General features: G+C 43.6%; 5 long non-coding RNA genes across 5 annotated transcripts in view; 2 read left to right on the top strand and 3 right to left on the bottom strand.

Annotated features, from left to right (window-relative positions):
* Positions 1 to 8,448: 8,448 nt before the first annotated feature.
* Positions 8,449 to 14,992, bottom strand: LOC309358776. The gene is made up of 2 exons (XR_014163587.1): positions 14,954 to 14,992; positions 8,449 to 9,073 (listed from the first exon to the last, which is right to left on the bottom strand). It is a non-coding gene; the product is annotated as an uncharacterized lncRNA (long non-coding RNA).
* LOC309358779 lies at positions 11,189 to 12,584 on the top strand. Its single transcript, XR_014163590.1, has 2 exons — positions 11,189 to 11,229; positions 12,063 to 12,584. It is a non-coding gene; the product is annotated as an uncharacterized lncRNA (long non-coding RNA).
* Positions 14,993 to 17,081: 2,089 nt separating the features above from the next.
* LOC309358759 lies at positions 17,082 to 18,380 on the bottom strand. Its single transcript, XR_014163563.1, has 2 exons — positions 18,260 to 18,380; positions 17,082 to 17,604 (listed from the first exon to the last, which is right to left on the bottom strand). It is a non-coding gene; the product is annotated as an uncharacterized lncRNA (long non-coding RNA).
* Positions 18,381 to 19,465: 1,085 nt separating this feature from the next.
* Positions 19,466 to 21,001, top strand: LOC309358787. The gene is made up of 2 exons (XR_014163598.1): positions 19,466 to 19,506; positions 20,388 to 21,001. It is a non-coding gene; the product is annotated as an uncharacterized lncRNA (long non-coding RNA).
* A 3,834-nt stretch (positions 21,002 to 24,835) lies between these two features.
* The window catches only part of LOC309358747, a 50,008-nt gene continuing 49,554 nt past the window's right edge, over positions 24,836 to 25,289 (bottom strand). Inside the window, exon 3 of the long non-coding RNA XR_014163551.1 lies at positions 24,836 to 24,919. This is a non-coding gene — a long non-coding RNA (uncharacterized lncRNA). The remainder of the gene's footprint in view (positions 24,920 to 25,289) is intronic.

Below are 25,289 nucleotides of genomic sequence, written 5' to 3'. Positions count from 1 at the left end.
TTAATTTTAGGTGGGGAGGAGAGCAACATAGGTGTTGAGCGGTCCTGCTTTGCTTCTGCCACCCAATAGCTTTTCTTCATCTTATCCATGCACAGGAACTACTACTTGCTCGTCCTTCCTCTTCTTCAAACACAGCCAAAGAAGCCTCTTTTATAATTCTTAACCTCTCTAATAAGATTCTGAGCTTCAGCCTGCCTGACCTTTATCTTGCAACTGCTCACTACTTGTGTATACCCTTCCATTATGATTTCTTCCATTTAGCATGCATGCCCTTCTGGAATCTCAGCTCATCTGTTTACACTTAGACATCCATACTGGTTTCTTTAGATGCCTCCAACTTTTCTTAATTGTTGGTATTCTCTGCAGGGATCTATTCCGCATTCTGCATCTCAAGGCAAAGGAACACAACAAGGCTCTGTACCATGCTTTAGAATTTTTATTAATTGCCACAGGGAAAGGTTTTCTTTTCACAGAGGAGTTATTCAAGGAGATGAAAGGAGAGTGACTCCCTGCACCACCAAGGAGATAAGGAGAAGACAACTGGCATGCCTCCTTGAAGGAAAACAAAGAAAAGTAAGAAGGAGATGAGAAGAATCCAGGGTTGTAGAAGGAGGCAGGAATAAACTTAAGGCACAGGAAGAGATGAATCCAAGGAGTCCGCCAGCATGGAGGAGGCAGCAGCTCTCAACACTTCACTGAACTTCTTCAGCAGCAGCCTTGCTTAGGATAGCAGCAACAGGAACCACAGCCGCAGGATCCACAGCCGCAAGAGTTGCAGCAGCAGGGGGAAGAGCAGCAGCAGCAAGGAGTGCAGCAACAGCAGGGGGAAGAGCAGCAGCAAGGAGTGCAGCAGCAGCTGGGAGTGCAGCAGCAGCAGCAGGGGCAGCAGCTGGGAGAGCAGCAACAATTGGAGCAGCAGGACATCTTAGCGGTGGAGAGGGAAGGCGGAGCTGAAATAATTAAAGGGATTTCTCATTAAGCAAACACAACACAATATTAAGGACGCCATAGATATACAAACATTACAGCTTAAGACCAATATGAAATGTATGTTTAAAGATTGCTACATGTTGCATCAAGGAAAGGAATGCATAAACTGGCCTCAGTTCTGAGTCTCCCTTGGGAACTCACTTGAAGCCAGGCTAACATATCTGAGAGGATTCTCTCTGAACCCCCAACATCCTATTAGGCAACAGATGACATGCTTGGCAGAAGAAAGACTATTTTAGATCCTGTGCAACACAATACTAGGCAAACCTTTTAGTCCTACAATGCTGAAAGAATTCAGGCCTAAAGGCAAGATCCCAACTTCTCTTTGAATCAATAAAGACATGTGTTGTAAGAAATGGCATTTGCAAGAGACCTGGGTGAGATCTTCAATCCCTTGCACTGAAGAGAAATGTAGGCTTTGAGTTAGAATTAGCATCTAGGAAATTACGCTTTTCTCCATGCACAACTCCCATGAGGCAAGAGAACAGGATTGGTCACCAATAATAAGAAATATAGTGAGGCAGTTTCATCGCAAAACCGGAGCTGTTAGACAACATCCTCAAGACCTGAAGCTCTCCTGAAATTTAGGGAACCAAAAGAATGAAGACAGAACATACCTTTTTCAGTGATAAAATTTGGTGTAGATGTTCGATCCAGTGAGTGAGTGAAGAACTCTTGAATGGTGGGTCTTTATATACACCTCTGTGAATCCTTCCACAAGCAATTATGCACCACCCAATGATGACGAGGTCTTCATTAAAAGGCCTCTACCACACAATCATCTGGAGCGTGATTCTTGACTCCACATCCTTCATTTTTAAAGGCAGGCTATTAAAGCTATTCTGCAGTTGCAACACTGTAATTCCCAGTTCTGTCCAAAGGGGGCACTTATGGAATTGCTTCAAATCAATTATGTTCAGATGAACAGGCATCATATGTGTTTCTCTCTGAGATCTGATGCCATAGGGCATTAGCTTTTAGATTGTTGACCCATGGACACAACCTTTAGGACATTCGTTCTGTGTACAACATGCAACATGTACTCAGGGCAGGCCCATTAAAGTTCATAGACATGGCTGACTTTGGTTTATTCATTTCAGTGCTACTATTCTAAGTAGAACTTTTGGATACAAGCCAATTATTTTTGCATGGCTCAGATGTCTGGTGCAAATTAGGCTGTGATATTCTTCTGTGTGACAGAATCCTGGAAGACAGTCATCGGAGGCAGCCCAAATGTACTGCAGTAGTCTAGCACTTAATTTTTGCTGTAGTAAGCATTTGTGAAAGCCACATATTAAATCAAAAAAATATGGGACTGCAATTGTTCACCCTCCTGGTCAGCTAGCCAAACAGCCACAATATGGTGGCAAATGCTATTCCTGTTTGCTCATTGCTGATAAATATGTGTTATGATCATCAAATAACAAGTCCCGTGGATCATGGTCTGCATTAAACCTTGATGCTGCCCCACACTGTCATCTGGGGCATGACATCTGACTGTATTCACACACACACACACACACCTTTTAAAGAATATGATTAAAACTGCATTCTGGAAACACTGTAATTCTCAGCCCCGATTAAAGGGGCAGTTATGGGATTGTTTTTAAAAACAATTATGCTGAGATGAATGGGTGCCATAGGAGTTTCTCATTGTGATCCAACACCTTCTTTTACCAGGAAATACCATCGGATCGTCTGACTCTACCTCCCGCCCCAAGCTCAAAGGATCTGACGTTTGGATCCATGGGACGTTATTTGATCCTCATAACACATATTTATCAGCAATGAGCAAACATGAATAGCATTTGCCACCATATTGTGCATGTTTGCCTAGCTGACCAGGAGGGTGAACAATTGCAGTCCCATATTTTTTTGATTTGATATGTGGCTTTCACAAATGTTTACTACAGCAAAAATTAAGTGCTAGACTACTGCGAAACATTTGGGCTGCCTCTGATGACTGTCTTCCAGGTTTCTGTCAACAGAAAGAATATCACAGCCTAATTTCCACCAGACATCTGAGCCATGCAAAAGTAATTGGCTTGTATCCAGAAGTTCTGCTTAGAGTAGAAGCATTGAACAAACGTTAGTTATCCATGTCTATGAACTTTAATGGGCCTGCCTTGAGTACCTGTTGCATGCTGTACTCAGAAAGAATGTCCACGGGTCAACAATCTAAAAGCTAATACCCTATGGCACCAGATCTCAGAGAGAAAGACATATGGTTCCTGTTCATCTAAACATAATTGATTTAAAGCAATTCCATAAGTGCCCCCTTTGGACAGAAGAGGGAATTACAGTGTTGCAACTGCTAAATAGCTTTAATAGCCTGCCTTTAAAAATGAAGGATGTGGACAGAGTCAAGAATCACGCACCAGATGATTGTGTAGTAGAGGACTTTTAATGAAGACCTCGTCATCATTGAGTGGTGCATAACTGCTTGCGGAAGGATTCACAGAGGGGTATATAAAGGCCTACCAGCTAGGAGTTCTTCCCTCACTCACTGGAACCAACATCCACACGAATTTTATCACTGAAAAAGGTATGTTCTGTCTTCATTCTTTTGGTTTCCTAGATTTCAGGAGAGCTTCAGGTCTTGAGGATGTTGTTTAACAGCTCCGGTTTTGCAATGAAACTGGTTCACTATATTCTTGGTGACCAATCTTGTTCTCCTGCTTCATGGGAGTTGTGCATGGAGAAAAGCATACTAATTAGATGCTAATTCTAATTCAAAACCTTCTTATCTCTTGGGTGCAAGGGATTGAAGATCTCACCCAGGTCTCTTGCAAATGCCATTTCTTACAACACATGTCTTTATTGATTCAAAGAGAAGTTGGGATCTTGCCTTTAGGCCTGAATTCTTTCAGCATTGTAGGACTAAAATATTTGCCTAATATTGTGTTGCACAGGATCTAAGATAGTCTTTATTCTGCCAAGCATGTCATCTGTTTCCTAATAGGAAGTTGGGGGCTCAGAGAGAATCCTCTCAGATATGTTAGCCTGACTTCCAGTGAGTTCCCAAGGGAGACTCAGAACTGAGGCCAGTTTATGCATTCCTTTCCTTGATGCAACATATAGCAATCTTTAAACATACATTTCATATTGGTCTTAAGCTGTAATGTTCGCATATCTATGGCGTCCTTAATATTGTGTTGTGTTTGCTTAATGAGAAATCCCTTGAATCCTTTCAGCTCCGCCTTCCCTCTCCACCACTAAGATGTCCTGCTGCTCCAATTGTTGCTGCTCTCCCTGCTGCTGCAAGTGCTGCTGCTGCCCCTGCTGCTGCTGCTGTCCTTGCTGTTGCTGCACTCCTTGCTGCTGCTGCTCTTCCCCCTGCTGCTGCAACTCTTGCGGCTGTGGTTCCTGTGGCTGTGGATCTTGCGGCTGTGGTTCCTGTTGCTGCTATCCTAAGCAAGGCTGCTGCTGAAGTTCAGTGAAGTGTTGAGAGCTGCTGCCTCCTCCATGCTGGTGGACTCCTTGGATTCATCTCTTCCTGTGCCTTAAGTTTATTCCTGCCTCCTTCTTCAACCCTTCTTTCTTCTCATCTCCTTCTTACTCTGCTTTGTTTTCCTTCAAGGAGGCATGCCAGTTGTCTTCTCTTTATCATCATGGTGGTCCTGGGGGTCATTCTCTTTTCATCTCTTTGAATAACTCCTCTATGGGGGGAGGATAATATGTTGATATGTCCGTTAATAAAGATTCTAAAGCACAGTAGAGTGTTCTTGTGTTCCTTTGCCTTGAGATGGGGATTGTGTCATAGATCCTGCGTAAGTCATCTGCTTGGCAAGCATCTCCAGCTAAAGGGCTGTTCGCCTAGAAAGGATCAGAAGCTGAGTTCTTGAGGAGCACATCTCCATCTCTCACACATTATTGGGAAGGGGGACATATCGCACTGGAAGGGCACTTGCATGACACACATATCATCCCAGGTTCACTAGCTATTATCTCTCCTTGAATTAATGGGTGTAGTGAACACAAGGAAGAGCAAGGTCCTTTGTCTGGGATCTCAGACAGATGCCCATCAAAGGCACCTGTCTGGTATGTAGCAGCAGAGAGTTCCAAAAATAGGTGCTGTCACGAGCAAAACCTGATTTAATCAGTGTGTGGTAGGGATTTCCTGATAGGTGCTATCTGCAGGAGGCACTGTCTCATAGGAACCAACTCCTACAAAGCCCCCACAAGAAAATATTTTAGGGGGCTGGGCTCCCCCAAGTTAAGCGGCATTGCCATTCAAATGGTGTGTGTGCATTCATGTGGATTGGGGCATATCTAGGCCTCCACAATATTTTATTCAAGTTGGCATCCCTGATCTTCCTTCTGCAAACCACATTGATTGGATGACTATGAAAGGGAAGAGGTGATAATTTAAACTGCATCATTTTGAGTGCTACTTGTGGATGCAGCCTAATATATTTTGATAATGTTGATGAAAGCAACTATTTCGACCACCCCATCTGTTTGAGATCTCTTCTCAAATTCCTCTGTTGCTTCACTGATCGTTTCATTGCCCAGAAGGTGAAGAAAGCAACCAGGGAATCATCTATATTGGACCTGGTCATCACCAATAGGCAGGAATTGATCTTTGAATTCGAAGTACTGGGGACCTTGGAAGGAAGTGATCATGTTCTCTTGGGTTTCATGATACACAGACAAGGGAAATCTGGATGTATTTTGGATATGTACTCTGGATTTAAGAGGGCTGATTTCAAAAAGATGGGAGTTTCTTAAAGCTCAAATATTGAAGGAACAAATGCAGACAATACCAAAAAGAAAGAAAAGTTGGAGGCATCTAAAGAAACCAGTGGGGCTGCATAAGTAGCTTATAGAAGAGATGAGATTTCAGAAGGGCATATCTGCTAAATGGAGGAAATGAGAAACATGAAGGAAGGGGATACACCAGTGGCTAACAGTTGCAAGATGAAGGCCAGGCAAGCGAAAGCTCAGAAGGATCTCAGTCTTGCAAGACAGAATGAAATAACAAAAGTGGTTTCATCAACTATGTTTGAAGAACAAGAAAGCAGTATGTCCTCTGGGTGGAGAGGACAAAGAAATGCTATTGGGTGAAGGAGGTGAAACTGCTCAACCCCTACATTGTCCCTTCTGTCACTTAAAATTAAAGCAGAACTCAACCTGGTGACAACAGAATAAAAGGTGTAAGGAAGGAACTGCAGCCTCAGGTAGAAAAAGAGGTGGCATGGGAACACCGAGCTACTTTAAATGGATTCAAATTGGCAAGGCCTGATGAGCTGTGCCCAAGGATACTAAAGGAGCTTGCAGATATAACCACAGAGCCTCCGTCCATAATTTTTGAAAATCCATGGAGGAAACGTGAGGTCCCTGCAGACTGGACAAGGGCAGATGCTGTTCCCATCTTCAAACTGTTTGTATGTGGGGAGAAGACTCACATAGCTACAGACTGGGCAACTTGACATCGATACCAGGAAAGATTATAGCACAGATAATTAAACAGTTGACCTATGAGCACATAGAAAAGGATGTTGCGATTATTAAGACTCAAAATGGATTTCTCAAAAAAATTGTTCATGCCAGGTGAATCTCAATTCTTTTTTGGATAGATTTACGAGCTTGGTGGATGATGGGGCTGCTGTGGAAATAGTGTACCTTGATTTAACTAAGGCTTTGGAGAAAGTCCCCCATGGCATTTGTAGTGTTTTGATGATGGGATGGAGAACCTGCCACCAGAAATTCATAGAATAATAGAATCCTAAAATTGGAGGAATCATAGAATTGGGAGGAAACCTGAAAGGGCATTTAGGAAGGAAGGATCGTAGCTCCGTAGTAGAGCATCTATTTTGCATGCAGAAAGGTCTAAGTTCATCTTGAGACTTGATGCCAGTCAGTGTCTATCTTATAATGAAAGAACTTTTTTTGTTAAATAATTGAAGGATGGAGGGATTTTGAGGCTGATTTGAACTAGTAGCCATTTGAGTCTACTTATCCTCAGCCTACCAGATAAATTCCCAGCCTACTATCAGTTGGGGTAGTGTAAGATCACGTGTATATTTGTGTGTGTGTTACCTTTCATTGTCTAAAAGCTGATTGCTGGAAGATCCCAGAGAAGAAGAAGAAGGTCTTCATGCAGTGCATAGCTAAAACAATGAAAGCTGCTCCCACGGAAGGCAGTATTGACCATGAAACTAGATGGCATTAAAGCAGGATTAGACAAATTCATGGAGGTGGAAACTCCCAGAGCTACAAACCGCAATGGCTGTGCGATGTCTCCAAGTTTTAGGCAGTAATGGTTCTTAATACCAGTTGCTGGAAACCACAGTGCTCTGGTGTTTGTGTCCTTGCTGTGCGCTATGGGCAATCTGTCTTGCCATTGTGAAGACACGATGCTGGACTCGATGGGCCATTGATTTGACTGAGCAAGCTCTTCTCAGAATCATAAAATCTTAGAGTTGGAAGGGAGCCAAGGGTCACCACGTGCAACCCCATGTTTGTATGTTCTTAAATGACCTGGAACACAGTCATTGTCAAGGACTGAGCAGAGGAGGAATGGTGGAGGCCGCCTCCCCAGGCTGACCCTTCCAGAGAAGAAGGATTGGTTTGAGGAAGGGGCTGGTTTGAGAAAGATCACTACTCAGCGGCAGATGAAGGGGAAAGTTGGGAAATAATGGGAGAGAAGGAGAAGGAAGAGGAAGCACCATGAGGGCGACAGCTGATGGACACAGTGTATTTAGAAAGCGTTCCAAAAAACCCCTCCCAGAACACAGCGGGCCTTGAAAGTAGGAGAGCAAAGAGCTCAAAGGTAAAAGGCTCTTTGCAGCATCCATAGCGATGACTCATGAGGAAGTGGGAGAGATGGAGGGTGTGGAGTTTCACTCAGAGGAACACCATTACTCCAAGATGCTCCATTTCTAAGCCTCTCTCTGTGAATATTGAATAAAAAGCATTGCTAAGAACTTTCCTTTTCTTATTGGTTCCTGGCAACGTACCATGGGGGTTTGCATCATCTGATGCCTGATAGTCATAAGGACAGAAGAAGACCCCTCCAAATCCTGAAGTAATCACCAGCTAGTCCACTACTGAACAGTGACCTACGGTGACTCCATTCAGATGTCTTCAGGAAGCATGCAAGCAGAGATTGGAAGTGAGCAACACTGCTGCTGAATATTTTCTAACTGGAGATGTCAGTGGTTGAACCTTGGGCATTCTGCTTACAGAACAGTTCCTATGCTATTGCTTCTATACCATATATGTGAATGGTCCAATGACATGGTTGGTCCACCTACCCCAGAATCATCTACCTGCATCATCTTGGAGTAGCCCTTCAATAACTCAAGCAGCAGTGCATTTTCCCCAACCCCCCTGGATCATTCAATGCCATCGATTGGGGTGGGCTATGATGTACATCCAAAGCAGGGGCTTCTCATACACATTGAGCCTCCCCCTCAACTCAATTTAAGGTAAAGATAAAACAAGACTTTAGGAGACGGTTTGCCATTTTATTAGTTGCTGTGCAAGCAGGTAGATTATACAATAAAAGAAGAATTACAAATGTAGACGAGAAAGAAAAGAGAAAGAGTCACACACATTGAGAGTGCCATGATGGTATCATGGGAAATGCCTTGTTAGAGATGGTTCCTAGGAGAACATCCAGGCGAGTCAAAGAGTACAGAACAAGAGGAGGAGAGGAAGACACAACTTGAGGATGAAGAAGGACATTCCAGAGAGATATAAAGTCTGAATGTCAGGAATTAAGAAGTAGCCCTTGAAGCCAGTACTCATGGTGGTGGGATTATTCGATGGACTATAAACTGTAGATTCCCTGTAAACATTCAGAGCTTCCCTTGGGGTTCTTCAGCATTTGCATTGCTTAGGATAGCAGCATTTGCAGCCACAGCAGGAAGATCCACAGCACCCGGAACCACAGCAGGGGGAAGAGCAGCAACACTGCTTGCAACAACAGGGGGAGCAGCAACACTGCTTGCAACAGTCGCAGCCACAGCAGGGGGAAGAGCAGCAGCAGGGGGAGCAGCAGCAGTGCTTGCAGCAGCAAGGGGAGCAGCCACACTGGCAACAGCAGGACATCTTGAGGAAGAGAAGGAAGCTTGAGCTGCAGGAAATCAAGGGATCACCAGTTAACTAAGCGCCACATTGTTTGATGTGTTAAAGACATCTTTTACTTGTCTTTTTATTAAGCACTGCATATTTCACATACCTTTTCTCCTACTCGTGAGGGAGCTGAAATTATTTGCCTACATTACACAAATATTTGTGTGTCGTATAAAACATGGGAGAAATGTCTGCCTGTTGAGTGTTGAAATGGAGCATTCTGTCCAACCAAGAATTCAATATTGGTTTTACCTTCACACTAAATCCTGGGCCATTTCCCTCTTGATCTAAGAGGAAACTCAGATGTGTCCCCCAGTTTAAAAGCAAAAGGGCTTTGCAAGCAGTCTTGATTCTCTCACAGATTGATATATATGACATGTTCCCTGGTTATTTCCATGTGTTACATTTTTATATTGTAGGTATCAGTAATTTTAAATGTATACTTGAAATATATCATGGGTGAAATATTCCTCCTCAGTTGATACGAGAAGAAATTTATATCTCTAGGGAAGTCACTACTGCCATAAGGAACTGGTCAGTCCTCAAAAAACTTATGAAAATGTAGCATCCATCACACAGATATGTCGAAGAGATAATTAGATGATCCCATCAGGTAAAACCCAAAGAACCTACAAGGAGTCTGTTATTCAAAGCACTTTTCATCTATGTATTAAAATATGCCATTTGAGATGCTGAATCTGAAATGCTAACAGAATCCAAACTGTGAGACTGCTGGCTCCTCTGTGCATTTGATTCAGATGAATTTCACAAGACATTTCACAAAATCTGAAACACTAACAAAATCCAGTTTTGAGACTGTTAAGAGATTGAGTCACTGGAGTACCTGCTCTTAGTTTTAATTTCCCTGCAATGAAGAAAATAAGAAGAATGTTTAAAGATTTGGAAACAAGCTTACCTTTGTTGACTATAGGTATTGGTGTGTGGATATTGGAGAGTGAATGAAGAAATGCAGGATTGTGGTCCTTTTATATGGCTCTGTGAACCCTTCCGCAAGCCATGGGGCTCTACTCATGAATGAGAAGCTCTACATTAAACCTTCACATTGGCCTCCACCACACATTATTAGCTGGTTGCGTGATCTGTGACTGTATTAACAACCTGTGACTGTATTCAGAAAGGGGCATTTATGGGATTGGTTTTAAAACAATTATGCTAGGATGAACGGAAATAATGAGAGCTTCTCATTGAGATCCTGCACTTTTTTTTTTTTTTAGCCAGGAAAAATCCTCCAGATCTTCTGATTCTACATCCTGCTCAAGCTCAAAGCACCTGACGTTTGTATGCACGGGTCCTGGAATTTGATCCTCATAACACATAATTATAGGCAATGAGCACAACTGAATATCATGTGCAATCTTTTATTTTTCTTAAAAAAGTAACTGAGCAGCACAGTGAATTGTAGCAGTTGCACATGTTTTTATTTAATATGTAACTTTAACAAATGTTCATTAAACTAAGAAATTAATTACTAGACGAATGCAAAACAGAACACCTCAGCGTAATTTTGACCTGACATCTGAACCATGCAAAAGCAATGGGCTTGCATCCAGCTGAGTTCTACTTAGAGTAGGAAAGTCTAAGTTAGCCATTTCTATAGAGTTTAATGGGCTTGCTCGGAATAAGGCTTGCAGTGGCTACTACTCAGTGACCTTAAAAACAACTATCTTCCTAAATCATTGTTTTATTAACATCACTTTATACATGCAGCAGGTTGTACTAAGAAAGAGTGGCCTAAATGGTGTGTCCACAGGTAAACAGTCTGAAAACTAAAACCCTTAGGCACCAGATCTTTGAGAGAAGCCCATATGATGCTTGTTCATCCAAACATATTTGATTACAAGCAATCCCATAAGTGCCCCCTTTGGACAGAAGGGAGAATTAGAGTGTTACTACTGCAGAATAGCCTTAATCACCTGACTTTTAAAAGGAAGGATGTGGACACAGTCAAGGATCACGCACCAGATGATTGTGTGGTAGAGGCCCATATTAAGGTTTAATGAAGACCTTGTCATCATTGGGTGGTTCATAATTGCTTGCGGAAGGCTTCACAGAGGTGTATATAAAGGGCCCTCATTCAGGAGTTCTTCACTCATTCACTGGATCCAACATCCACACCAATTCTGACAACTGAAAAAGGTATGTTCTGTGCCACTATTTCTTCATTCTTTTGGTTCCCTACATTTCAGGAAAGCTTGAGGTCTTGAGGATGTAGCCTAGCAGCTCTGGTTTTTTATGGCAACTTGCTCACTATTTATCTTACTCTTGGTGAGAAATCTTGGCCTCCTGCCACATGGGGAGTTGTGCATGAACAAAAGAGTGATTTCTTAGATGCTAATTCAAGTTCAGAATTTACTTCTCTCTTGGAAATGAGGGACTCAAGATCTCAAACAGGTCTTCTGGATACACCATTTCTTATAGAACATGTCTTTATACATTCACAGAGAAGCTAGGATCTTGCCTTCAGGCCTCAATTCTCTCAGCATTTTAGGATTAGAAATTAGCCTGCTATCGTCTTACAGAGAATCTAAAATAGTGGGTTTTTCCCCTGACCAAGCATACATTTCATATTGATCTACAGCTATAATGGTTGAATATAATTCACCGGTCAAACATGTGTGTTCATGAGGAAACCAGCACGGCCTGTGGCTCCCGATGGAGAAGGAGGTGGTTCCTGAACAATCTGTTGTACAATTCCTGAAATGGCACAGCACACCTGAACGGAGCAAGAGTCAAGGATCAATGCTCTAGATAAGCAGAAGAGTAGAGATTCATAACCAGGACAACACTGCATCCCAGCAGAAATGTTGGAATTTTGCTAACCAAAATGTACTTTTAGGATCACTCAGAGGGAAACATGATGTGAAAATCATGTATTTTCTGGTCTCCTGAATGCAGAGCATCTGTCTACAGTGTTTTAACATGCCTGAGGATGTTGTTTGCTTAATGGGAAATCCCTTGAATTCTTTCAGCTCCACCTTCTCTCTCCACCGCTAAGATGTCCTGCTGCTCCAATTGTTGCTGCTCTCCCTGCTGCTGCAAGTGCTGCTGCTGCCCCTGCTGCTGCTGCAGTCCTTGCTGTTGCTGCACTCCTTGCTGCTGCTGCTCTTCCCCCTGCTGCTGCAACTCTTGCGGCTGTGGTTCCTGTGGTTGTGGCTGTTGTGGCTGTGGTTCCTGTTGCTGCTATCCTAAGCAAGGCTGCTGCTGAAGAAGTTCAGTGAAGGGTTGAGAGCTGCTGCCTCCTCCATGCTGGTGGACTCCTTGGATTCATCTGTTCCTGTGCCTTAAGTTTATTCCTGCCTCCTTCTACAACCCTGGACTCTTCTCATCTCCTTCTTACTTTGCTTTGTTTTCCTTCAAGGAGGCATGCCAGTTGTCTTCTCTTTATCACCTTGGTTGTCCAGGGAGTATTTTTCTTTCACCTCCTTGAATAACTCCTCTGTGAAAAGAAAACCTTTCCCTGTGGCAATTAATAAAAATTCTAAAGCATGGTACATAGCCTTGTTGTGTTCATTTGCCTTGAGATGCAGAATACGGCATAGATCCCCAAACAGGTGATCTGCTTTGCATTCTCTAAGTATCTCCAGCTGAAGAGCTCCCAGCCTAGAAAGGATCACTGACTGAGCTCCTGGGGGGCTTATCTCCACCTCACGTACAATATTGGAAAGGGGGCCATATCTCATTGGGAGAGCACATGCATGTCACCCTGTCAGGGCTGGTTCAACTGCGGTTCAGCCCCACTAAAGAGTGACACCTTCATGACTAAGTAGCAATGGAGATGTCTTTCAAGCACAGCACATCCAATCATCTCCTTTGGCTATATCCACACCTTTCATTAAAATGACAAATGAGTTGGAAAGAAGTCCTCACCAGAGAAGAATAGCAACCAAGCTGATGGAATTCAGTGAGATGGCAAAGCTGACTGGAAAACCCAGAAACCAAGAGGATAAAAGCTTTATAAAAGAATGGGGGAAATGTCTAAGTTTTTTAGGAGACCAATGTAAACAGATGGAAACAAGAGCAGGATTCTGTCTCACTCGTAGTGTAAAAGAATATTAAGGACAATATGGTTTGATATAAAAATTGGAGTATGGATGCAGTTGTAGGCACTCAAAACAAGACTCCATGGAGGGAAGTCTCTAGATTTGGAGACTCTCCTTATACAGATATGTTCTTTTTAGTTTGTGTTTATTTGTACTTTGGTTTTATAAAACCAATAAAAATGATTTATATATAAAAAGGTATAACAACAATTAAAGCAAGAGGAATATGTATAAAAAAATCTGACTCAGCCTCACCCTACTAAAAGATGAGCAGAATATTAAGGTCCAATAGTATAAGTGAATGAAAAAATTATTTGTAAATATTGATGGTGACAGGGATGCCTCCTTGGGGAAAGCATTAGACATAGGGAGAGCCACCACTGGGAAGGCCTATTCTTATGTCTCCACCCTCCACCAACTTCACTACAGAGGGTTTGCAGCCAAGTGCAGAAAGCAGCCAGGAACAGGGAGGCTTTGATGTTAGGCAGGCAGAGGAGAGCCGGCAGCTGCAGAAATCGGCTCTTCCTGACCTTGATGGGCGAGCTGATAAGACATTAGCTGAGAGCAGCCTAGAACATGGCCAAAGCGCGCTGGAAGCTCAAATGGGCATGGACAGACAAGGAGACAGTTGATCGAAAAAGGAAGCGGTTGGCACTAATCCAATCTCTCTGAGGACTCGGCGAGTGGGAGGGCTTCTAGATAGGAAGCAAAACAAAAGACACAAGGGGCGTCATTTCAATATATTATTTAGATACCAGAAGGAGTTTGACCAAACTGCAGGAGGCAGTGGAAGACAGGAGCGCCTGGCGTGCTCTGGTCCATGGGGCCATGAAGAGTCGGACACGACTAAATGACTAAACAACAAACAAAGGAATTTTCAGAAGGGCCATCATGAGTAATGACGCTGGAGGCTTTGTTAGAGCCATCCAGAGCTATCTGTTGGTTTTTGCTAGAAATCCTCCTTTGTAATTATCTACCCTCACTGTGTTCTCAAGCTGGGAACCTGGACTCCTGCAGAATGACCCTTCTCTAAGTTCTTTGCCTTAGTTGGTAAAGGAAGGAGCCGATAATGGAAGAACAACAACAGCTCCGCACGGCTGTGCAGGCGGGTGCAATCGAAAGACAGAACCCGCCTGCAGATCCTTATCAGGTACTTTGGCAGCAAAATCAGGAGTTGAAACTGCCACTAACCAGGTTGGAAGGAGTGCGAGGGGCTAGTCCAGGCAGCTGAGAGAGGTATATGGGAGGCAGACGTCCAAGAGCCTCATACCCCCCCCCCCCGATTTTCAGGAAAGCCTTCAGAGATGTGGCCTTCAAAATAGCCTGCTTGTATTTCCTAAGCCTCCAAGGGGCTGAATTCCACGATGGTAAGGACAGGGTGTCATTCCTCATTAGCCTAGTAGAAGAAGAGAAGGAGGAGGAGTTTGGATTTGATATCCTGCTTTATCACTACCTGAAGGAGTCTCAAAGCGGCTAACATTCTCCTTTCCCTTCCTCCCCACAACAAACACTCTGTGAGGTGAGTGGGGCTGAGAGACTTCAAAGAAGTGTGACTAGCCCAAGGTCACCCAGTAGCTGCCAACGAAACTATAAAAAGTCAGTTATAGAAAACACTTTAGCTTTATGAAATAAAATATGCCAGTTGAGATGCTGAAATCTGGAACACTAAAAAAATCCAGTTTTGAGACTGATATCGACTGTGTGCGTTCCGTTCAGAATGATTTTGCAAGACCAGAGCCACTGGAGTACCTGCTCAGAATTCTCATTTCCCTGCAATGAGACAACAAGAAGAATGATTAAATGTTTGGAAACAAGCTTACCTTTGTTGACTATAGGAATTGGTGTGTGGATATTGGATCCAGAGGGTGAATGAAGAACTCCAGGATTGTGGTCCTTTTATAGGTCTCAGCGAACCCTTCCGCAATCCATGAGGCACTAATCATGAATGAGAAGCTCTACATTAAACCTTGACGGTTAATGAGGGACCACCAGTCAGGTTGTTGTGGCTATCCAATCACTCCCAGCCACAGAAACAGTGAGGTCAGTCCTTATGATCTCACCACAACACGTGCCCTCTGTGAGGAGGACTCGATTAATCATAGAATGCTTTTCTAAGTGTTCACAGACTGACTATTTAATTATATGTTCAATAGGACTTTTCTAGGATTTTTCCTGGTATTGCTCTCAAGCTGACCAGTCAGTAGTTTTCTGGGTCTTCTTCCCTCCTCTCCCACCCCCCTTTTGAAGATGGGAACAGCACCTGCCCTTCTCCAGGCTGCAGGGACCTCATATTCTCTTCAAGAATTCTCAAAAATTATGGACAAAGGCTTTGCGGTTATATCTGCAAGCTCCTTCAGTACCTTGGGCACAGCTCATCAGGCCTTGCCATTTTGAATACATTTCAAGTAGTGTTCCCTTGCCACCACTTTTCCTAACTGAGGCTGCAGCTCCCTCTTTGCTCCATTTATCGTGTTTTCAGGTTGCGTACAGCTTTAATTTTAGGTGGGGAGGAGAGCAACGTAGGTGTTGAGCAGTTCTGCTTTCCATAGCTTTCTTCATCTTATCCATGCACAGGAACTACTACTTGCTTTTCCTTCCTCTTCCTCAAACACAGTCAAAGAAGCCTCTTTTATAATTCTTAACCTCTCTAATAAGACTGTGATCATTGACTGTGCCTGACCTTTATCCTGCAACTGTTCACTACTTGTGTATACCCTTCTGTTATAATTCCCCCTTTCTTCCATTTAGCACACATGCCCTTCTGGAATCCTAGCTCTTCTGTTTACACTTAGACATCCACACTGGTTTCTTTAGATGCCTCCAACTTTTCTTTCTTTTTGGTATTGTCTGCATTTCTGGCTTCAGGATTTCACCTTGAAGAAGCTCCCATCCCTCCTGGACTCCCTTCTCTTTGAGTTTTTCTTACCATGGGATCTTACCCAACAATTACTTAAGCTTTTTGAAATCAGCCCTCTTAAAGCCAAAGTGCATGTCCAAATACATCCAGATTTCCCTTGTCTGTGTATCATGAAACCCAAGAGGGCATGATCCTTCCAAGGTCCCCAATACTTCCAATTCAAAGATCAATTCCTGCCTATTGGTGATGACCAGTTCCAATATAGATGATTGTCTGGTTCCTTCCTTCACCTTCTGGGCAATGAAACGATCAGCGAAGCAACGGAGGAATTTGAGAAGAGATCTTAAAGGAGATGGGGTGGTCGAAACAGTTGCTTTCATCAACATTATCAAAATATATTAGGCTGGATCCACAAGTAGAACTCAATAGGATGCAGTTTAAATTATCACCTCTTCCCTTTCATAGTCATCCAATCAATGTGGTTTGCAGGAGGAAGATCAGGGATGCCAACTTGAATAAAATATTGTGGAGGCCTAGATATGCCCCAACCCACATGAATGCACACACACCATTTGAATGGCAATGCCCCTCAACTTGGGGGAGCCCAGCCCCCTAAAATATTTTCTTGGGGGGGCTTCATAGGAGTTGGCTCCTATGAGACAGTGCCTCCTGCAGATAGCACCTATCAGGAAATCCCTACCACACACTGATTTAATCAGGTTTTGTGGAGGCAGCACCTATTTTTAGAATTCTCTGCTGTTACATACCAGACAGGTGCCTTTGATGGGCATCTGTCCAAGATCTCAGACAAAGGACCTTGCTCTTCCTTGTGTTCACTACACCCATTAATTCAAGGAGAGATAATAGCTAGTGAACCTGGGATGTTATGTGTGTCATGCATGTGCCCTTCCAATGAGATATGGCCCCCTTCCCAATAATGTGTGAGAGATGGAGATGTGCTCCTCAAGAACTCAGCTTCTGATCCTTTCTAGGCGAACAGCCCTTCAGCTGGAGATGCTTGCCAAGCAGATGACTTATGTAGGATCTATGACGCATTTCCCATCTCAAGGCAAAGGAACACAAGAACACTCTACTGTGCTTTAGAATCTTTATTAACTGCTGTATGAACATATTTCTCCCCCATAGAGGAGTTATTCAAAGAGATGAAAAGAGAATGACCCCCAGGACCACCATGATGATAAAGAGAAGACAACTAGCATGCCTCCTTGAAGGAAAACAAAGCAAAGTAAGAAGGAGATGAGAAGAATCCAGGGTTGTAGAAGGAGGCAGGAATGAACTTAAGGTACAGGAAGAGATGAATCAAAGGAGTCCACCAGCACGTTGGAGGCAGCAGCTCTCAACACTTCACTGAACTTCTTCAGCAGCAGCCTTGCTTAGGATAGCAGCAACAGAAACCACAGCCACAACAGCCACAACCACAGGAACCACAGCCGCAAGAGTTGCAGCAGCAGGGGGAAGAGCAGCAGCAGCAAGGAGTGCAGCAACAGGAAGGACAGCAGCAGCAGCAGGGGCAGCAGCAGCACTTGCAGCAGGAGGGAGAGCAGCAACAATTGGAGCAGCAGGACATCTTAGCGGTGGAGAGGGAAGGCGGAGCTGAAAGGATTCAAGGGATTTCTCATTAAGCAAACACAACACAATATTAAGGACGCCATTGATATGCGAACATTACAGCTTAAGACCAACAAGAAATGTATGATTAAAGAATGCTACACATTGCATCAAGGAAAGGAATGCATAAACTGGCCTGTTCTAAATCTCCCTTGGGAACTCACTGGAAGTCAGGCTAAGATATCTTGAGAAAATTCTGTTTGAGCCGCCAACATCCTATTATGCAATACATGACATGCTTGGCAGAAAAAAGACTACCTTAGATCTTGTGCAACACAATACTAGGCAAAAGTTTTAGTCCTACAGTGCTGAAAGTATTCAGGCCTAAAGGCAACATCCCAACTTCTCTTTGAATGAATAATGACATGTCTTGTAACAAATGGCATTTGCAAGAGACCTGGATGAGATCTTCAATCCCTTGCACTGAAGAGATAAGAAGGCTTTGAATTAGAATTAGCATCTAATTAGTACGCTTTTCTCCATGCACAACTCCCATGAGGCAGCAAAACAAGATTGTTCACCAAGAATAAGAAATATAGTGAACCAGTTTCAATGCAAAACTGGAGCTGTTAGACTACATCCTCAAGACCTGAAGGTCTCCTGAAATCAAAGGAACCAAAAGAATGAAGACAGAACATACCTTTTTCAGTGATAAAATTTGGTGTGGATGTTGGATCCAGTGAGTGAGTGAAGAACTCCTGAATGGTGGGCCTTTATATACACCTCTGTGAATCCTTCTGCAAGCAATTATGCACGACTCAATGATGATGAGGTCTTTATTAAAAGTCCTCTACCACACAATCATCAGGTGCGTGATTCTTGACTCTGTCCACATCCGTCCATTTTAAAGGCAGGTGATTAAAGTTATTCTGCAGTTGCAACACTGTAATTCCCAGTTCTGTCCAAAGGGGGCACTTATGGAATTGCTTCAAATCAATTATGTTCAGATGAACAGGCATCATATGTGTTTCTCTCTGAGATCTGATGCCATAGGGTATTAGCTTTTAAATCATTTACCTGTGGACCAAACCTTTAGGACATTCTTTCTGTGTGCAGCATGCAACATGTACTCAGGGCAGGCCCATTAAAGTTCATAGACATGGCTGACTTTGGTTTATTCATTTCAGCGCTACTACTCTAAGTCGAACTTCTGGATACATGCCAATTACTTTTGCATGGCTCAGATGTCTGGTGCAAATTAGGCTGTGATATGCTTTCTGTGTGACAGAATCCTGGAAGACAGGCATCAGAGGTAACCCAAATGTACTGCAGTAATCTAGCACTTATTTTTTGCTGTAGTAAACATATGTGAAAGCCACATATAAAATTTTTAAAAATGGGACTGCTATTGTTCACCCTCCTGCTAAGCTAACCAAACAGCCACAAAACGGTGGGAAATACTATTCCTGTTTGCTCATTGCTGATAAATATGTGTTATGAGGATCAAATAACGTCCCATGGATCCAAACGTCAGATCCTTGAGCTTGGGGCGGGAGGTAGAGTCAGAAGATCCGACGGTATTTCCTGGTAAAAGAAGGTGTTGGATCACGATGAGAAACTCCCACGGCACCCATTCATCTCAGCATAATTGTTTTTAAAAACAATCCCATAACTGCCCCTTTAATCAGGGCTGAGAATTACAGTGTTTCCAGAATGCAGTTTTAATCATATACTTTAAAAAGGGGGGTTGTGAATACAGTCAGAGGTCATGCCCCAGATGACGGTGTGGGGCAGCATCAAGGTTTAATGCAGACCATTTAATTCTTCAGTTGTGCATCATGGATTGTGAAGGGTTGACAGAGGTATATAAAAAGATCCACATTCTTGGAATACTTCATCAACACACTGGATCCAATATCCACACAGCACCTCCTATACTGAACAAAGGTAAGCTCGTTTCCAATATTTATGCATTCTTCCTATTTACTGCAGGGGAGCTGAAGGTTTGAGGGAGGCCAGTGACTCTGGTCTTGTGAAATGCATCTGAATCAAATGAACAGAGGGGCCAACACTCTCCCAATTTGGATTCTGTTAGCATTTCAGATTTCAGCATCTCAACCGGCATATTTTAATACATAGATCCATGCTGTTTTAAATAACAGACTCCTTGCAGGTTCTTTGGGTTTTACTTGATCGGATCATCTATTTATCTCTTCAACAAATCTGTGTGATGGATGCTACATTTTCATAAGTTGTAGTTTTGAGGACTGACCAGTTCCCCTGCCTTTGGGCTGCTGAAGGGAGTCCTTATTATAGTAATGACTTCCCTAGAGATATAAATTTCTTCTCGTATCAACTGAGGAGGAATATTCCTCCCATAATATATTTCAAGTATACATCTAAAATTACTGATACCTACAACATAAAAAGGTGACACCTGCAAATAACCAGGGAACATGTCACATGTATTGAGCTGTGAGAGAATCAAGATTGTTTGTAGGGCCAATTGCTTTTGTAATGGGGGGACAAATCTGAGTTTCCTTTCACATAAAGGGGAAAATGGCCCAGGATTTAGTGTGAAGTTAAAATCAAGATTGAATTTTTGGTTGGATAGAATGCTCCATTTCAACACTCAACAGGCAGACATTTCTCCCATGTTTTATACGACACACAAATATTTGTGTAATGTAGGCAAATAATTTCAGCTCCCTCACAAGTAGGAGAAAAGGTATGTGAAATATGCAGTGATTAATGAAAAGTAAAACATGTCTTTAATACATCAGACGATGTGGCGCTTAGTTAACTGGTGATCCCTTCATTTCCTGCAGCTCAAGCTTCCTTCTCTTCCTCAAGATGTCCTGCTGTTGCCAGTGGGGCTGCTCCCCTTGCTGCTGCAAGCAGTGCTGCTGTTCTCCCTGCTGCGGCTGCAGCTGTTGCAAGCAGTGTTGTTCCTCCCCCTGTTGTTGCAAGCAATGCTGCTCTTCCCCCTGCTGCTGCTCTTCCCCCTGCTGTGGTTCCGGGTGCTGTGGCTCTTCCTGCTGTGGCTGCAAATGCTGCTATCCTAAGCAAGGCAAATGTTGAAGAACCCCAAGGGAAGCTCTCAATGTTTACAGGGAATCTACAATTGATAGTCCATTGAATAATCCCACCACCATGAGTACTGACTGCAAGGGCTACTGCTTGATTCTTCACATTCAGACTATATATCTCTCTGGAATGTGTTTAATCCTCAAGTTGTGTCTTCTTCTCCTCTTTTAGTTCTGCACTCTTTGACTCACCTGGATGTTCTCCTAGGAGCCATCTCTAACGAGGCATTTCCCATGGTGTCATCATGACTCTCTCAATGTGTGTGACTCTTTCTCTTTCTCTCTCTTCTACATTTCTAATTCTTCTTTTATTGTACAATGTACCTGCTTGCATGACAACTAATAAAATGGCAAACAATCTCCTAAAGTCTTGTTTTATCTTCACCTTAAATTGAATTGAGGGGAGGTTCAATGTGTGTGAGCAGCACTACTTTCAATGTACACCATACCCTACCCCAATCGATGGCATTGAATGATCCAGGGGGATTGGGAAAAATGCACTGCTGCTTGAGTTATTGAAGGACTACTCCAAGATGATGTAGGTAGATGGTTCTGGGGTAGGTGGACCAACCATATCATTGGACCATTCACATATATGGTATAGAAGCAATAGCAGAGCAACTGTTCTGTAAGGTTCAACCACTGACATCTGCAGTTAGGAAAATCTTGAGCAGCAGTGTTGCTCACTTCCAACCTGTGCTTACATTCTTCCTGAAGACATCTCAATGGAGTCACTGTAGGAAACTGTTTGGTAGTGGAAGAAACTAGTTGGTTTATTCTTCTGGAGGGGTCATTTGGAGCAGTCTATTTCTGTCCTTATGACTGTGTTCCAGGTAATTTAAGAACATACAAACATGGGGTTGGACATGGTGACCCTTGGCTCCCTTCCAACTCTAAGATTCCATGATTCTAAGAAGAGCTTGCTCAATCAAATCAATGGCCTGTCTGGTCTTGCATCCTGTCCTCACAATGGCGAGCCAGATGCCTATAGCAGGCATGTCCAACAGGTAGATCATAATCTACCAGTAGATCACTGGATATCTGTGGTAGATCACTGGCTCCCCCAAAAGACTCTGAACAACTGTGGCTCCCCTAAAAAAAGCTCAACATTTTACCTTCTCCCTTAAAAAACTCAACAACTTTGACCTCAACCCCTGTGTGTAGATCACAGTCTCTTGGGAGCTGGCCACCCCTGGCCTATGGCACACAATCAGAACACAAACACAAGAGCACTGTGGTTTCCAGCAACTGGTATTAAGAACCATTACTGCCTAAAACTTGGAGACATTGCACAGCCATTATGGTTAGTAGCTCTGGAAAATTCCGCCTCCATGAATTTGTCAACTCCTGCTTTAAAGCCATCTAGGTTGGTGGTCAACACAGCCTCCCGTGGGAGCACCTTTCATTGTTTTAGCTATGCACTGCATGAAGACCTTCTTCCTCTCTGAGATATTCTAGCAGTCAGCTTTTAGACAATGAAAGGTAAAACACACACAAATACACACATGATCTCACATTACCCCAACTGATGGGAGGCTGGGAATTTACCTGGTAGGCTGAGGATAAGTAGACTCAAATGGCTACTAGTTCTAGTCAGCCTCAATATCCCTCCATCCTTCAATTATTTAACAAACAAACAAAATACTCTCAAAATTCCAATAATTTACCCATTTTGCATGGAGGCATTTCTTTATAAGATGGACACTGACTGGCATCAGCTCTCCGGAGATGAACTTAGACTTTTCTGCATGCAAAATAGATGCTCTATCATGGAGCTACAATCCTTCCTTCCTAAATGCCCTTTGGGGTTTCTTCCCAATTCTATGATTCCTCCAATTCTATGATTCTATTATTCTATGAATTTCTGGTGGCAGGTTCTCCATCTCCATCCCATCATCAAAACACTACAACTGCCATGGGGGACTTTCTCCAAAGCCTTAGTTAAATCAATGTACACTATTTCTGCAGCAGCCCTGTCATCCACCAAGCTAATCTATCAATAAAAGAATTGAGATTCATCTGGTATGAACAATATTTTGAGAAATCCATGTTGAGTCTTAGTAATCGCAACATCCTTTTCTATGTGGTCATAGGCCAACTGTTTAATTATCCGTGCTATAATCTTTCCTGGTATTGATGTCAAGCTGACCAGTCTGTAGCTACGTGAGTCTTCTCCCCACATACAAACTGTTTGAAGATGGGAACAGCATCTGCCCTTGTCCAGTCTGCAGGGATCTCAATTTCCTCCATGGAGTCTCAAAAATTATGGACAGAGGCTCTGTGGTTATATCTGTAAGCTCCTTTGGTACCCTTGGGCGCACCTCATCAGGCCTTGCCAATTTGAATCCATTTAAAGTAGTTGGTGTTCCTTTGCCACCTCTTTTCCTACCTGAGGCTGCAGTTCCTTCCTTGCACCTTTTATCCTGTTGTCACCAGGTTAGGTTCTGCTTTAATAATAAGTGAAGAGAGGGACAATGTAGGGGTTCAGCAGTTTCACCTCTTTTGCAAGACCGAGGTCATTTGGAGCTTTTGCTTGCCTGACCTTCATCCTGCAAAGACTCTCCTCCTGGAAGAGAGGGGAGTGGTTGTGGGCGGGAACCCGAGCTCCACCTTTAGCAGGGGGCATTAGCCCCCTGCCTTCCACTCACCTGGCTGGCGCCCACGCCCATCGGCAGGCACCCAAGCAGGTGTCTCCGAGGGGGCGTGTACGGCAGCCTATATGCTGCGGCACCAGCCCCTCCTCGGCCTCAATCGTCGTCCCGTCGCGAGTCACCCACCCTCCACTCCCTTTTAGCTCAGGGTCTTAGTTTTCCTTGGCCTTGCTATGGACCTTAGGTTGGTCGCCCAGGTTGTCCGGGGGGGACTGGTAGGAATTTTTCCATTTGGCATTAGGCTTTTTGGTTTTTTCGCCTACTTCGTAGCAATCGTCATAATTTTTGTGGTATTGGTGGGTAGGTAGGGAATTGGAATAATGTGTTGTGGTGTCGAAGAGCTAGGTGTGGCCATCGCCTATGCCTTCAATTTTTGGGTATTCCATTAAAGGAATCTGGCGGTCGTGTATTCAGTCCGATGCCTGCTTGGCGGGAGGCCATGGCACGACTCTCGGTGACATCAGGGGAGAGCCTATAGTTGGATTAGCATCAACAGGCTCCACCTACTGGTGAATAAACCCACTTGTTTCTGACTCACCCCTCTTTGAGGGGGTGGAGTCAGTCAGCTGACGTAATCCAATGCCTAAACCAATACCTTTTTCACTTGCTGTAATCAATAAAGTTGTGGCCTTTTCTTGCCCATTAACCTAATATTACGTGTCCTTGTGTATTCATTCCACTTTGGGGGAATCGGGTCCTCGAACCACAACTGTTGGAAGGAAGGTGTATACCCTTCCTTCATGATTCCTCATTTCCTCCATTTAGCAGATATGCCCTTCTGAAATTTCATCTATAAGCCACTGATTTCTTTAGAGGACTCCAACTTTTCTTTCGTGTTGTAATAGTCTGCAATTGTATGGAACTTGTTGGTATTCTCTGTCTTTGTGCCTTCAATATTTCACCTTTAAGAAACTTCCATCCCTCCCTTCTCTTTGAGTTTTTCTGACCATGGGATCTCACCCATTTTCAAATACATCCAGATTTCCCATGACTCTGTATCATGAAACCCAAGAAGACATGATCAGTTCCTTCCCAGGTCCCCAGTACTTCTAATTCAATGATGAATTCCTGCCAGTTGGTAAGGACCAGTTCCAATATAGATAATCTCCTTGCTGCTTCCTTCACCTTCTGGGCAATGAAATGATTAGTGAAGAAAAGTGAGGAATTTGTTGGGAATTATATTCTTGGGAGTGTGACAGTTTCAACAGTTATCCAGAAGTCTCCTCTCACACGAATTTAAAGGAAAGATACACCAAACTATAAGAGATGCTTTATCATTTTATTTGTTGCCATGGGAGCAGGTAGATTCTACAATAGCAGAAGGTTCAGAAATGTAGCAGAGATAGAAAAGAGCGAGGAAAAGAGAGTCACACACATTTCAAATGTCTTCCTTGTTAGAGAATGGCCGAGTGAATCAGGAAGATGAGTGCAAGCAGTCAACCAGCAGCCTTGACACCAGAGCTCCTGATGGTGGGATTGTTCATTGGACTGTATGCTGTAGACTCCCTGTTTGCATTCAGAGCTCCCCTTGGGGTTCTTCAGCATTTGCAGCCACAGCAGGAAGACCCACAGCACCCGGAACCACAGCAGGGGGAACAGCAGCAGCAGGGGGAGCAGCAACAGCTGGGGGAACAGCAGCAGCAAGGGGAGCAGCAACACTTCTTGCAGCAACAGCAGGGGGAGCAGCAACACTGCTTGCAGCAACAGGGGGAGCAGCAACACTGCTTGCAGCAACAGGGGGAGCAGCAACACTGCTTGCAGCAGCAAGGAGAGCAGCCACACTTGCAACAGCAGGACATCTTGAGGAAGAGAAGGAAGCTTGAGCTGCAGGAAATCAAGGGATCACCAGTTAACTAAGCACCACATTGTTTGATGTGTTGAAGACACATTTTACTGGTGCTTTGCATTAAGAGCTGCCTATTTCACACCCTTTCCTCCTTCTTGTGACACAGCTGAAATAATTTCCCTATATTCAACTAAGTTTTGCTTGCTG

This window comes from Podarcis melisellensis, assembly GCF_964234715.1.
Source record: "Podarcis melisellensis genome assembly, chromosome: 16".
NCBI classification, from domain to species: Eukaryota; Metazoa; Chordata; class Lepidosauria; order Squamata; family Lacertidae; genus Podarcis; species Podarcis melisellensis.
This window is presented reverse-complemented; position numbering and strand designations above follow the sequence as displayed.